Source organism: Rousettus aegyptiacus, unplaced genomic scaffold, assembly GCF_014176215.1.
Source record: "Rousettus aegyptiacus isolate mRouAeg1 unplaced genomic scaffold, mRouAeg1.p scaffold_m13_p_7, whole genome shotgun sequence".
Classification (NCBI taxonomy): Eukaryota; Metazoa; Chordata; class Mammalia; order Chiroptera; family Pteropodidae; genus Rousettus; species Rousettus aegyptiacus.
The window spans coordinates 17,149,643-17,162,250 of record NW_023416310.1 but is presented as its reverse complement, the minus strand read 5'-3'; the positions used below and the strand labels follow the sequence as shown (position 1 = coordinate 17,162,250).

At 35.9% G+C, this 12,608-nt stretch overlaps 1 protein-coding gene across 2 annotated transcripts in view; it reads right to left on the bottom strand.

The window, feature by feature from the left end:
- LCLAT1 (lysocardiolipin acyltransferase 1) overlaps positions 1-12,608 on the bottom strand; it is a 150,521-nt gene that overhangs the window by 117,230 nt on the left and 20,683 nt on the right. The gene's annotated exons all lie outside the window — the stretch shown is intronic.

Here is a 12,608-nt window from a genome sequence, read left to right as displayed (position 1 = left end):
GCTAGGACTTAAACCTGCATCTCTTTAGCTCCAAAGCTTCTGCTCCTTCCAATAAATCACATTACTTTTGAGTAGCAGAAAAGCCAGACTACAAAGAGAAAGGGAGAAATCCATGTTCTAGGCAAAGAAAAATACCAAAATAGTATCAAAAAGAGATAAGCACCGAAAAACATGAGCACCCTAAGTTAGCAGAGCTGAAATGGGGTTATAAAGAGTATGGTTGCCAATGCATTAAGAAAAAGAAGAAACGAAGTAACCATAAGACCAACAAAACAAATCCTGGTTTAAACTAAAACTAATGATGCATAGCTGCTTAATGGAAAGAAAGTTTCATAAACACATATTCAGGAAATCAACAGTGAGAAAAGTAATTGCTGCACTTAAGCAAAAGCATGAAGTCCAAAAGTAAAAAAAAAAAAAAAATTACAAAGTCAAAAGGCTGCCACAAAAGAGTAAATCACTCTTCTTAAAAAATATTTATAAAAAAAAGTAAAGTATTTTTCAGATGTTTAACGAAACACCACAAAAGTATTAGCTCTCAATGCAAAGCCCACTACTGAAATAAGCAAAATCTCGGTTTTTCTAAAACATCAGTACCCTTGATCGCTCAATGAAAGCAAAAACGACTTGGGCTGGTGCTGGGCTTGCTTCACATTGTGTTCTGCTCCAAGCTCCTCCAGAAACGCCAGACCATCAGAGGGTGGAGACTGACGGGTAAACACAGCACATCTCCCATGGTGTCAGTTTGACTGTATTTTTAAAATAATACTTTTACCTTCAACACAAGGACATAAGATAGATTACAAAATTCTCATGGAACCTACAATCTAGCAGGGGAGTGAAATACTCAAACAAGTAACCAGTAATGCTATACTAAAGCCTGTGAAAGCATATAAGGCAGGCTGCATGCGCTCCTAGGAAGGCCGGACAAGTCTTCCCTAAGTAAAGCAGTTGAACTAAAATGGAAAAATTGTGTTTCGGTTTTGACTTTTTGTGCGTTTACTGGGAAATGGAGCTAGTAGACATGGGGACGGGGGGAGCAGGCTGAGACAGAAGCAGGGGAGAGGGCAATATGTTTGCCATCTCATGTTTCCAAGGCAGTTAGGTGTTTGTTGGGTTCAAGGAATGACATGTGATTCAGATTAGAGTTCACATGATAATAACACCTATGTATGTAACAACATAAATATGTATGGTGTCGGTTGGGGTACTAGACTTACTGGAGTGATCACTTCATAAGTTATATAAATGTCTAATCACTATGTTGTACCTTTGAAACTAATATAATATTGTATATCAACTGTAATTAAAAATAAATTTAAAATAAGGTAATAATAATGATATATCAACTGCAGAGTATTCAAATAGGACCACATTCTCTTTTTTATCTTGGAGAGGAAGATAGGCTTTTAGTTAACATGACTCCATTGAATTTGCGTATCACACAGTACAGTACACCACCTTTTACTATCATTTGACCTTGTGGCAACCTGTGAGAAAGAAAAGGCAGGAATTTTAAAGTTATGAAGTGAGTTTGTGCCCAAGGTAAAAAGCCAGAAAATGGGAGCTCTGGAGGCAGCTCTGAACCTACAGGATGTCCTCCAGAGTTATTACACATGTCTACACATCTACCGTCAACACGCTACCCAGAAGACCCCGAGAAACTTCATTAACTACCCGGGAGGCTGCTCTGTGCCAGGGACAGGGCAAAGCGTTAAAGATGCAATGTGCTGTCACCACACCCAGAGTTCCCCATAGCCGACAAATTAATTCAGAAAGAGTAACCCCGTATGTTATCTGCATCTCCACAGCAAGCAACGAGTCAAGAATAAGACCCAGTTATCCATCTCGTTTAAAAATGAAAAATGTTTTCAAATAATTTTTTTAAAAAGCCATGAAGCAAATAAGTTTTGTACCGACTGACTGCTGCTTATATAACACGCCCGGATTCAACACCCATCGGGTTCATTCCTCTCTTATGAAGGGCAGCTTCAGGGATACTAGTGAGAGCAGCATGGCGGATCGCAAAGTTGTACTATCAACCGCACTCGTTAATTCTGGGGAGGTGATACCAAGCCCCGCCGTCCAACACCCCCTCTGCTGCCCTTTCACCCCCACCCCTCACTCTGTTTACCTATGAAATGAGAAAGCTGGGTCTAGATCATGGGTATCCGCAGAACAGTACTCCTCTAGGAGCATGTTAGAAATCTGTTGAGTTGTTCTTCGTTTCTTTGTTTTTTTGTCTTCTAGTATAGGCATACCTCATATTTTATTTTCCTTTTGTTTTTCCTTTATATTACAGTTAGGTAATTATACTGATTTATTTTAATTATGTGGGTAAAATTTTTCATTAACTATGAATGTCATTTCAGGACACTAAAGGGAGTATTACAAAACACTTACTATGAAAAGGGGGCCTTGGGTTATACAGAATCAAGAATTAATTAACCAGAAGATCTCAAAGGTTCTTTCAAATCCTACAATTTACTGATTCTATTAATATTTCGAACACTGATAATGATAAGACAGAGTACATGATGATTCGTGGGCAAGAACAAAAAATTTTAAATCTGCTCCTGCACTTTATTAAATAAATGTGCAGAAAAGTAATTCTGTCCCATCCCTTAGGATGTTATCAGAACACAGTGTACTTTAAAAAGATTAAAATGTAAAAAAAAAAAAAATGCTATTATAATAGGAGCTTAGGAATTCAAGCTCAAAAGGGTGCCCTGAGGTTGGCAAGGATTCAGCCCATATGACCTAATCGCTGATTTCAAAAATCACATTTTATGAAATGGGCACAATATGAAATGAATCCTGAAATATTACAGCAAGGTTAAATAGATTTGGTTTATTCCCCTCCATCCAAAAACAGAAAAATTGATGATACATTTCAAATGGCATTTATCAAAAATTATTACCACAGAAAGATGATGCTGTGAAACTCTACTTCTTCATGGAGTGGAAATCCCTCCCTTTCCTCCATTCTGGGTCTTAGGGAAGTAAAGAAGAAACATTATGTTTGCTTTTATTTTAATTTATACCTTGTAAATTAGATTCTTTGCATAAAATCCATTTCACTTGAAGTGGAGGGAAATCCAGTTTTTCAAATCTACCTCTAAAACACAAAATGTCTTTAATCAGACTAAGATACTTGCCAAGGACACAGAGTGAATTAGTGGCCGAGCTAAGCCTAGAACTACAGTCAGAGTGTTCTCAACTCCAAACTACAGGCGTCGCAGTTGATCAGGGCATGGGAAGACTGGTCCTGTGGCAAAGAATGACTACAGATTGAGACAAAATGATTTGATGGTTTAATAAAACACAAATTTAGAGTCAATTTTAAACATTGTAAGAGTCTGAAGAATCTCCTCAGGGTCAATGGGCAGCTACCTTTAATGAGCATTTATTTAATTCCTTCTGAAAATGCAGTAATGGCATTGGAAAAAAACATCGAGGACAGAATTCAGGATGCTGAGAATCTAATATAAGCTTTGACTGACGAGTTATATAACTGTTGAGCATCTGATACAATTTTGCAGTGACTAGTATATACCTCTGAACTCCAAGACCCTCTCTAGCTCTAAAATTCTAAGTATCTAGAAAAAGAATCTAAATCCATGCTGCCTAGGTGGATGGGATCTAAGTGTACTTGTGGTACAAAAGAAATGCTTATTGAGAGCTGAAGATTATTTCCAGAGAAAAAAATGAAAGAGAATATCTAAGAGCCAGAATCTGAAAAAGCCAGGGGCTACGGAGACGGCCTAAGATAGCCAGGCTCTTTTGGATACAAGCCATTAAAAGGAAACAGAAAGCAAGTGTGATTCTAAAGGCAAAGCTCTCAGGCAACTGCTATGTTGGTGAGCAATGTGGCTACAAAATCAGCAGTCTCAAACCCAAATCAGTTATTACTGAGCATGAAGCCATTACCTTTCTCCCCCAAGTTATAAATGGATAATACTGTTACTTTAGCAGCAAGCTATGACGACTGCATATACATGACCAGATTTTAGTGTTGGAATTTTTAAAAACTTATAGTCAAAGTAATCTGATATAAATTTACTAACATTCACAATGATTATCGTGCTTCACAGTATCTAGGTCTAACTGGAACGTAATTCGTGTAATTTGCTGAAATAACTACCACGACACAAGCAAACATTTCTAAGCAGAGCAAAAGGGAAAGAAGGGTTTTCCCTGGGTTGTTGAGGAAGATCTTTAAAGCTTTGATGGTTTTCTTCATAATGGCTTTATTGAGATATAATTCACATACCATAAACTTCAGCATTTAAAGTGTACATTTCAGTGGTTTTTAGTATATTCACAGAGTGGTACAACAATCACCACGATCAATTTTAGAACATTTTCATCACACTCTTCAAGTTGAAGGGCATTTGTGGTCTCCTCTTTTTCCAGTTACCCACATCATTTCTAGTCACCTGGTTCTGTGCTTAGCCCAAAGGTCATTTCCTCGAGAGGCCTTCTGTGACCACCCAATGACAAGCTGGTAGCGCCAACCCCATGTAGTACCCACTCGAGCGTCATCCTGTCGCCCCCACTTTCAACACCCCCCTTTACTTTTTCCAGGTACTGACCACATTTAGCATGCCAAATGTTTTACTTGTTTATTGTCTGTAAATTCCAAGAGGGCAATAATTTTCGTTTTATTTACTGCTGTACCCCCAGGACCTAGGACACGACACATTATAAAAGTTTAATGTTTGTAGAAGGGGAAATAAGAGGGAAAGCTGGGAAAAGTTGCTTCACTACTATACAAATTTCACTAAGATTTTTGTTCTAATTTATTAAATTATGGGTTTTCTATAACATGTCTCTCCTTTAGAACGAAAGCCTAACCAGAGAAAACTAAAATAAATGAAGTTAACCAAATTTAACACCACTGTAGACATCGATATCTTTGTCTTAAAAATTTGCTCTCAAATTTTCATTCTTTATGGTCTTTACTGAGTGTCCACACTGTGTGCCATAGAGAAAACAATAGAAATATCAAAGTCACTTTCTTTCAAAAGTTTATAGTCTTTGTGAACGAGACATGCACAAATTAAATGCATGCTGCCTTTTTTTTCCTGCTATTATTTTTGATTTTTTAAAAATGTGAATAGCAAATACCTAATCAGTACCAAAGAATTTTAGAAGAAAAAAATGATAATCTGAGTGAACTGTAATAGTTACAAACTGCCTCCTAGAGTAAGTAGTGTTATGATATAGTAGGTGAAACTGGGGTAACAAATAGAACCAAACTTAACACAATACTTTATATCTTGCATATGTAATAGTAATATGTAATAGGGAAGAAAGTTCAGGTTGGTGGACAACTCTCTTCCACAAAGTTACTCAGGGATCCAGGTTGCTTCCATTGTGGCTCTGTATTTCCCTACTTCCACATTATTTTCTCCAGACAGCCAGCAGAAGATGAAACAGAGAGAACCACAACCTGCAATTTCTACTTACATTCTACTGACTAGAACTCAGTCACATGGGAAACGAGAGCTACCTGCAGGCTCAGGAAAAAGAAACCAAATTTTGGTGGACAGCTAGACATCTCTGCCACATGGAATATGTGAAATGAACCATGAAGGATGGGTGGAATGTGCCCGAGAACAAGGGAACCACGTGAATGAAAACAAGCAAGTCAAAACTAAGCAACAGTATATCTGGCTATATTCTGAAGAGTAGTGAGAGAAGATAAGGTTGGTTTGATCAGTGGTTCCCCAATATAAACTGAAGGCCAATCCCAACATACGTCAGTTTCTACTAGCCTACAATGAAGTGAGGAAAATAAGTACAAGTTGATAATCTGTTAAGAATGCTAAATTAATTTATTATATACTTAAAATTCAATTTCCTATGACTTACCTATGATATGATATTATAAAGTTAAAAGCCATTTCATGGTTTTATTTTTACATTAAAAAACGTTTTAAACATGGCAGTTAAGGCTATCAACAGTTCTAAGATAATGCCCTGACTATAACAAATTCAGTTTTTGTCCTGTACTCAGTGGGGACTTCCTTTCACTTTCGAGTTTATTGAATATTTTTAATGTTTTAACATTTTCTAACAAACCTGTACTGCTTTAACATTTTCTAACAAAACAAACTTAGCAGTCCTAAAAAAAGGTTTAAATATAAAAAAACATGAGTTACTTGAGAGTAGGCAGAAAGTTTTACATACATAAACTATACTCAAAATACATGTCCTGAAGGTTGAAAAAAAAAAATAGTAACTCTTCTAAACTCGTATATAAACATATAAAATATATGACAAGTATTAAACTCGAAAAGGAAGTTTAAGAAAGCAATTAGCAAACTTAGAAACAGTCTTCTATTGCATTAACCCAAAATTTCCTTTTCTAAATTACTACTTTTAATCTAAAAATGGTGTATTATTCTTGCAATTGTTTACTGTAGGTTAGAGGAAGGAATGTCAGTTATCATTAAAAATGGCAATAAAGAAAGTAAAATGTTCTTTTTACTAGAGAAATTCAAATGTCATCATTTAACTCTGAAATAAGAATTTTATTTGGAATAAAAGAATGTTAATTTAAACACTAAAGAAGTAAAAGGTACTACTGTGACCAATGAAAATATGTGCTTATTAAAGACAGAAAGCTAATTCCTAACCTCTAGTACAATCAAAGCTTTATCAAAATCATGTTTTCTACCTTTTCCCCAATATAACTCTTAACGGCAAGGGTTGAAAAAGATGACATCATACAGCATGCCTCCTTAAAAATGGAAAGGAAAAAAAAGTCAGAGAAATTAAAATGATGCAAATTCCATTTATTGGAAACCTGATGTATGCTTTAATAAGTTCCACACACTCGTGTAAATGTTAGCCATGCATCTTTCCAGTCAGCTTAAAATTACTCAGCTAAGGGGTAACCAAACCAAATGAAAACAACCATACAAGGAAAACTTATCTGCTGATAATTTTTAAAGTAAATAGTTTCCAATAGTAGCATGTATCTCTTATCATAACGCTTCCCATGGAAAATATTCAAGTATTCCTTGGTGAAAAAGCAGACTAAGTTAAGTGGAATTATCATCAAAAATGATGTCTACCATATTGCAGTCTATTAATGTTTGGATAATTTAATTAGTTGGGTTCTAAAGAACTTTCTTAACTGAGGGTTACTTCTTTTTAAAAATTTAACACACAACATACCATCACCATAGTAAAAGATCTGAAAAGTTATTTCTACAAATAGAATTTCCATCCACTGAAATTCCATTTACCACACATTTGAAAAATGAAATAGTATTTGGTGACTAATCCAAATTAATTACTTAAAAATTAACCACATTTTAAAAAATGTCTGGCAAATATGTCACTAAATGTTACAGACTTAGGTAAACATGTACATACTTATACACTCTGATCATCCCAGTTTTAGTCATATTAAAGTTTGATGGCTAAGATTTATTAAATGCAGAGACAAGCTTTAGTTTTCCCCTAAACCCTGGATAAAGAAATAGGTCTACATTAGGGATTTTGTTCCGCACCGTATAGCTCTTTACTATAATACCCTCTAGAGCTATTATTTTAAAATTACAATAAATACTGGCTAATGGCAAAGCTATAAGTTACACGACATTTAGAAAACACACTGAAAATTTAAAATAATAGTCAAATTTAGGGTCACACAGTACAAAGTAAATCACACAGTACAAAGTAAATCAACTTTGAAAATACCAGAAGTCATTATTTCCAAATGAGACCTGTACCGTTCAAAAAGTCTGACTTGGGCAGTTACGATATTTACTCCAACAATGCTGTCTATGCTTACAGTATTTTTTTAATTCCTTCCTGAAAAATTCTTTTAGCACATTCAATTAATTATCCTCAATGCATGGTGACAGATCTTCAAATCTGGAAAGTAAATTTGAGTTTTTGAAGCAATTAAGGAATCACATGGGCACTGCTATAAAGATATGATGGATCATCAAGCAGAGTAATATAACTTGGTCAAAAATGAAACCTAAACATAAGGCAATGACAATTTTCTTGTGAGGCGACGCTGGAAAGGTAAAGCCTCCCAAAGAGACTACTCTGAGCACATTTCTCAGTGGATGTCCATGTAAATCAACTGTATGACTAAATATTGTTCAGTCCACCTCTTGTTTTACCAATGAGAAACTTAGTTTCTAGGAAGTGAAAGAAATTGCCCCAAATCACCTATTTAGAGTTAAACAAGAACTAAAAGTCAGGTCTCCCAATTCCTAGTTCAATATTCTCTCCCCAAAACCACAATGCCTGTGGTCTTTATGGTTTGAAAAGAGGAAAGTAGATTTACCTTTAAAATCTATTAAGATTTTAGTTTTAAATTCACATTAATGCAATTGGGAATCTCCAAAATTCTGTAAAACTATGCAGTTTGATTTTAAAACACACACATTTAGTAATGCCAGTTCCAACTGCTATACGGGGTAGTCAGGGACAAGCTGCAGAAAAATCAACTAAGGATGGATGTTATAGTAGTTCAGATTTAAGATGGTCAGGCCCTAAACTAGTTCAAGCTTGGCAAAGACAAACTTCTTACAACCCAGTCAAGATGTATAAATATGCTTTCATTCTTAGGTATTTAAAAAATTATAAATGATTGTTATTATTACTGTTTAACAGCATTTATTGAGCATTTACAATGCTAGACAGTATGTGTGAGCACTTGGATTACCTCACTTAATCCTCGCAACAACCCTATGGAGGTAGGCACTATTATACCCCCATTTTAAAGATAAGGAAACCGAGAGCAACAAAGGTTAAATAATGTAAGCAGAGCCATAAAGTGTGATAGATTGTATTTCCCAAAATGGCTACAAAAAATATCTCCTAACCCACATGTCCTTTTTTTAATAAGCTTTTTGTTTTAGAACAGTTTTAAATTTACAGAGAAATTGTGTTAGTAGTACAAAATTCTCATATACCCTGCACTGTTTCCCTTGTTAATAATATCTTATATTAGAATGGTACTTTTGTCATAATTAATGGATCAATATTGATACATTTTTATTAACTAAAGCCTATTCCTATTTAAATTTCTGTGTGTTTATCTAATGTCCCTTTTCTGTTCCAGGATGCCATATTACATTTAGTCATCATGTCTCCCTAAGGCTCCTCTTAGCTGTAATAAGTTTTTTGGATTTTCCTTGTTTTAGATAAACTAAAAAAATTTAAAAACTGAGACCCCAGATATGTCTTACTCCAGGAAAGATGCTTCTTAACGACTCACATAAACAATTTCCTATAATCCAAACTGCTTGTCCTTAGAATTTTTAAAGGGCCTATGTGTTCGTCAGTGCAGTAGGCCTGAATTGGCAGGCAGACCAATCACATTTGGAACGCAGATCCTACAGTAATACTCAAAAGACTATGTAAATGAACTGTCATGGTATATTTAAAACCATGTGACTCCAAAATCTAAGTAACATTATCCCCAGAAACACCACCAGGAGGCAATGTATTAACTTCCCTTTAAATAACCAACCATACTTGCTTTCTACACTGTTATGGCAAAACATAAACAGAATTTTTTAAATATTCAAATTATTCCTATTTGCTTCCATTTAAAGGTAGGACTGCTTATAAATCATTAAATTTACTATACACATTTTAGGATTAAGTTGTAGGCAGTGCTAATTATAACATGCCTGGGAAAAAATTTAACCTACACTGATTAAAATTCTATTTATAAAGGAAAAATCTAAACCACAGAAACAGTGCTTAGTTTAGAACAAGAACATGTACGTAACTGCCAAACACAATCCCTGCTGAGATGTCTCTCTTACTGAAACACTGTAATTACAAAAAACCGAAATGAATTTTTAAGTGTTTCAAAATGAAATAGTCCTTGCATGATTTTCAAGGCTTATAATTACCTTCCTGAAAAGGTAAATACTCCAAGTTTCAATTTAATATAATACTGACTCAGAACACAGACTGGATTTTACTCTAAAATAGAAACCGCCTATGAACTCACGTCATTTTAAATTTACAATCAACTGCTAACTAAAGAAAAATTGTTGAGAGGCAAAGACCAACGCTAACTTCCTACAGCCATTTATGGACACTGCAAACCCCCAAGCTTACTACTAAACGGGTTTTTAAGATTCCTCATGTGCGTTAAGTGACCGTCCACCCCACAGAGAAACGCATTATAAGAACACATGGAGTCTCTCCCTTCCCATTCCCTCTTCAATTAACTACAGTCAGCTTTTTGTCTCTACCATTCCACTGATTCACCCCAGTGAAAAACATTCACTTTCACACTGCCAAATCCAATGGCCATTTCTCCGCCCTCATTTTGCTCCACCTCTCGGCAGCGTCCCACACGAATGGCCAGTTCCTCCCTGAAATGCTATAGCTTCTATTGGCTTCTGTGACACCGCTCTCCAGATTTCCTCTGACCTTACGGGTCCCTCTCTCGCTGTCTCCTTGGTTAGCTCCTCCTCCTCCTCCTCACAGCGACCTCTAACTACTGGGGCTTCCTACCACTCAGACACTGGCTGTCCTCTTTCAGTCCTTTTCCTCCTCCCTCCTTCCTCTACGTCATCCTAATGATGACCTTTCCAAAATATCTCCAACACAATCCTCTTCCCTGAGCTCCAGACTCACAGATTCAGCTGACTACCTGATACCTGGGTGTCTAATAGTTCCGTCAAGCGGAACACATCCAGAATAAATGTCATGATTATTCCTCCCCCTTCCTCTACCTCCACTCAGCCTTTGTTCTTCTCCATCTCTGTAAATGGTATCAGCACCAAGAAACCTAGGAATCATTTCTCATTCTTTCCTTTCTCTCACTCCTCAAATTCAATAAAACCAGCAAGAGACCTCTAAACTTTATCTCCAAAATATATCCTAAATCCAACATTGTCCATCAATTTCAGTTGCCACCACCTAATCCAAGACATTATCATACTCTTTTGTTTGGACTAGTACTGACTTCCTCTTTTACTCTTGGCCAAACCATACCCTCCGCCCCTCCACCACCAATCCTTTCTTCATACTGTGGCAAAAAAAAAAAAAATCTTAAATGTGAGTCTGACTATATCATTTCCCTGTTTAGGCCCCTTTTATGGCTTTCCATTGAGCCTAGAGTAAAAATCAAATTCCTACCAAATGCTGTAAGTCTTATATGCGCTGGCTCCCACCCATCTTTCCAGGTGTATCATCTCCCATTCCCCATCACCTACCAATCACTCACTTGCACCAGGTTCTCCAACAGGCCGCTTCCTGCCTGGGGGCTTTGTGCAAATTGTCCAGGCTGCCTAGAATGGTCGTGTCAAACTTTTTGCTTAACTCTCTTCCATTCTTCCTTTTAGGTGTCAGCTTTCACCAACACTGACCACTACGTAAAGCAAGTTTCCCCTTAGTAGTTTCTCTGCCTCAATCCTGACTGCTTCCTTTATGGCTCTCATTACAATGTGCAGTTATTTTATTCATTTATCTGCTTTCTTGTTTTCAGCTTGTCACTCACTCTAGCACATTAGTTTAATAGATCTATAGTTGTGGGGACCATGTTGACATTGTTCACTATTATGGCCTCAGCATAAGACCCAGTACACTTGGAGAGAACTCAATTACTACTTTTTGAATGGCTTAGTATAAAAAAGGAAGAAAGTCAAATACATTGCTAATACCATTTTATATTTTTTCAGGAATTCAAAAGCAGCTGAAACAAATGTGATTCAGTTGATCAAAATGTCCTTTTACTACTTTTCAATTTATATGGAAGAGATTCTATGTGAGAGTAACAATATAACAAATATAAAAGTATAACAGAGAAATTGTGTCACTTTACATTCAGAGAACGTTTTCTAGTCACCAATGTGCTTTCAAACGTTTACCTCAACTGAAATACAGAAAGCAGTAATTGTCTCCATTTTACAGATACAATCATTAAGGCTCAGAGAAGTCAATGAATTGCCTAAAGTAGGCTTTTTACAGGTATAGCTGAGACTTGAACCCAGTTCTCTTGGCTCCCAATCCAGTCAGTCCCTGCCTCTTTTAGTTTTTTCTACTTTGTGTTTTGCTCCAGCCTTTTTAAGATGAAGCATACACTAAAGCGTGCAAATCCTAAGTGTATAGCTTAATGAATCTTTACAAAGTAAGTATACCCATATCAAAAACTTGCAATCCAATCATTAACTACTCCCTATGGTAACCACTAATCTGACTCCTAGCACCATAGTTAGTCTTACCTGTTTTTAAACTTTATCTAAATGGAATGAACAGTATATATACTTTTCTATATCCTGTTTGTTTAATTCAAAATCATGTTTATGAGTCATTCACATTTAAAAGTGTTGCAATGGTTCATTTTTCATCATTATATAGTATTTCATTGTATAAATATACCAAAACTTATCTATTCTACTATTAGACATTTGAGTATTCCAGGTTTTAGCTATTAAAATTAATGCTATTATAAACATTCTTATTTTGCAGTTGAAGGTAAGGCCCAGAATGGAGAAATAACTTAGTCAAAGAAACACAGCAACTGGGCAACCCAACTAGATCCCAGAAGTCTGATTTTCCCTTTACTAGGTAATATAGTCGGCAGTCAAAAGTTCATCTAAATCTTA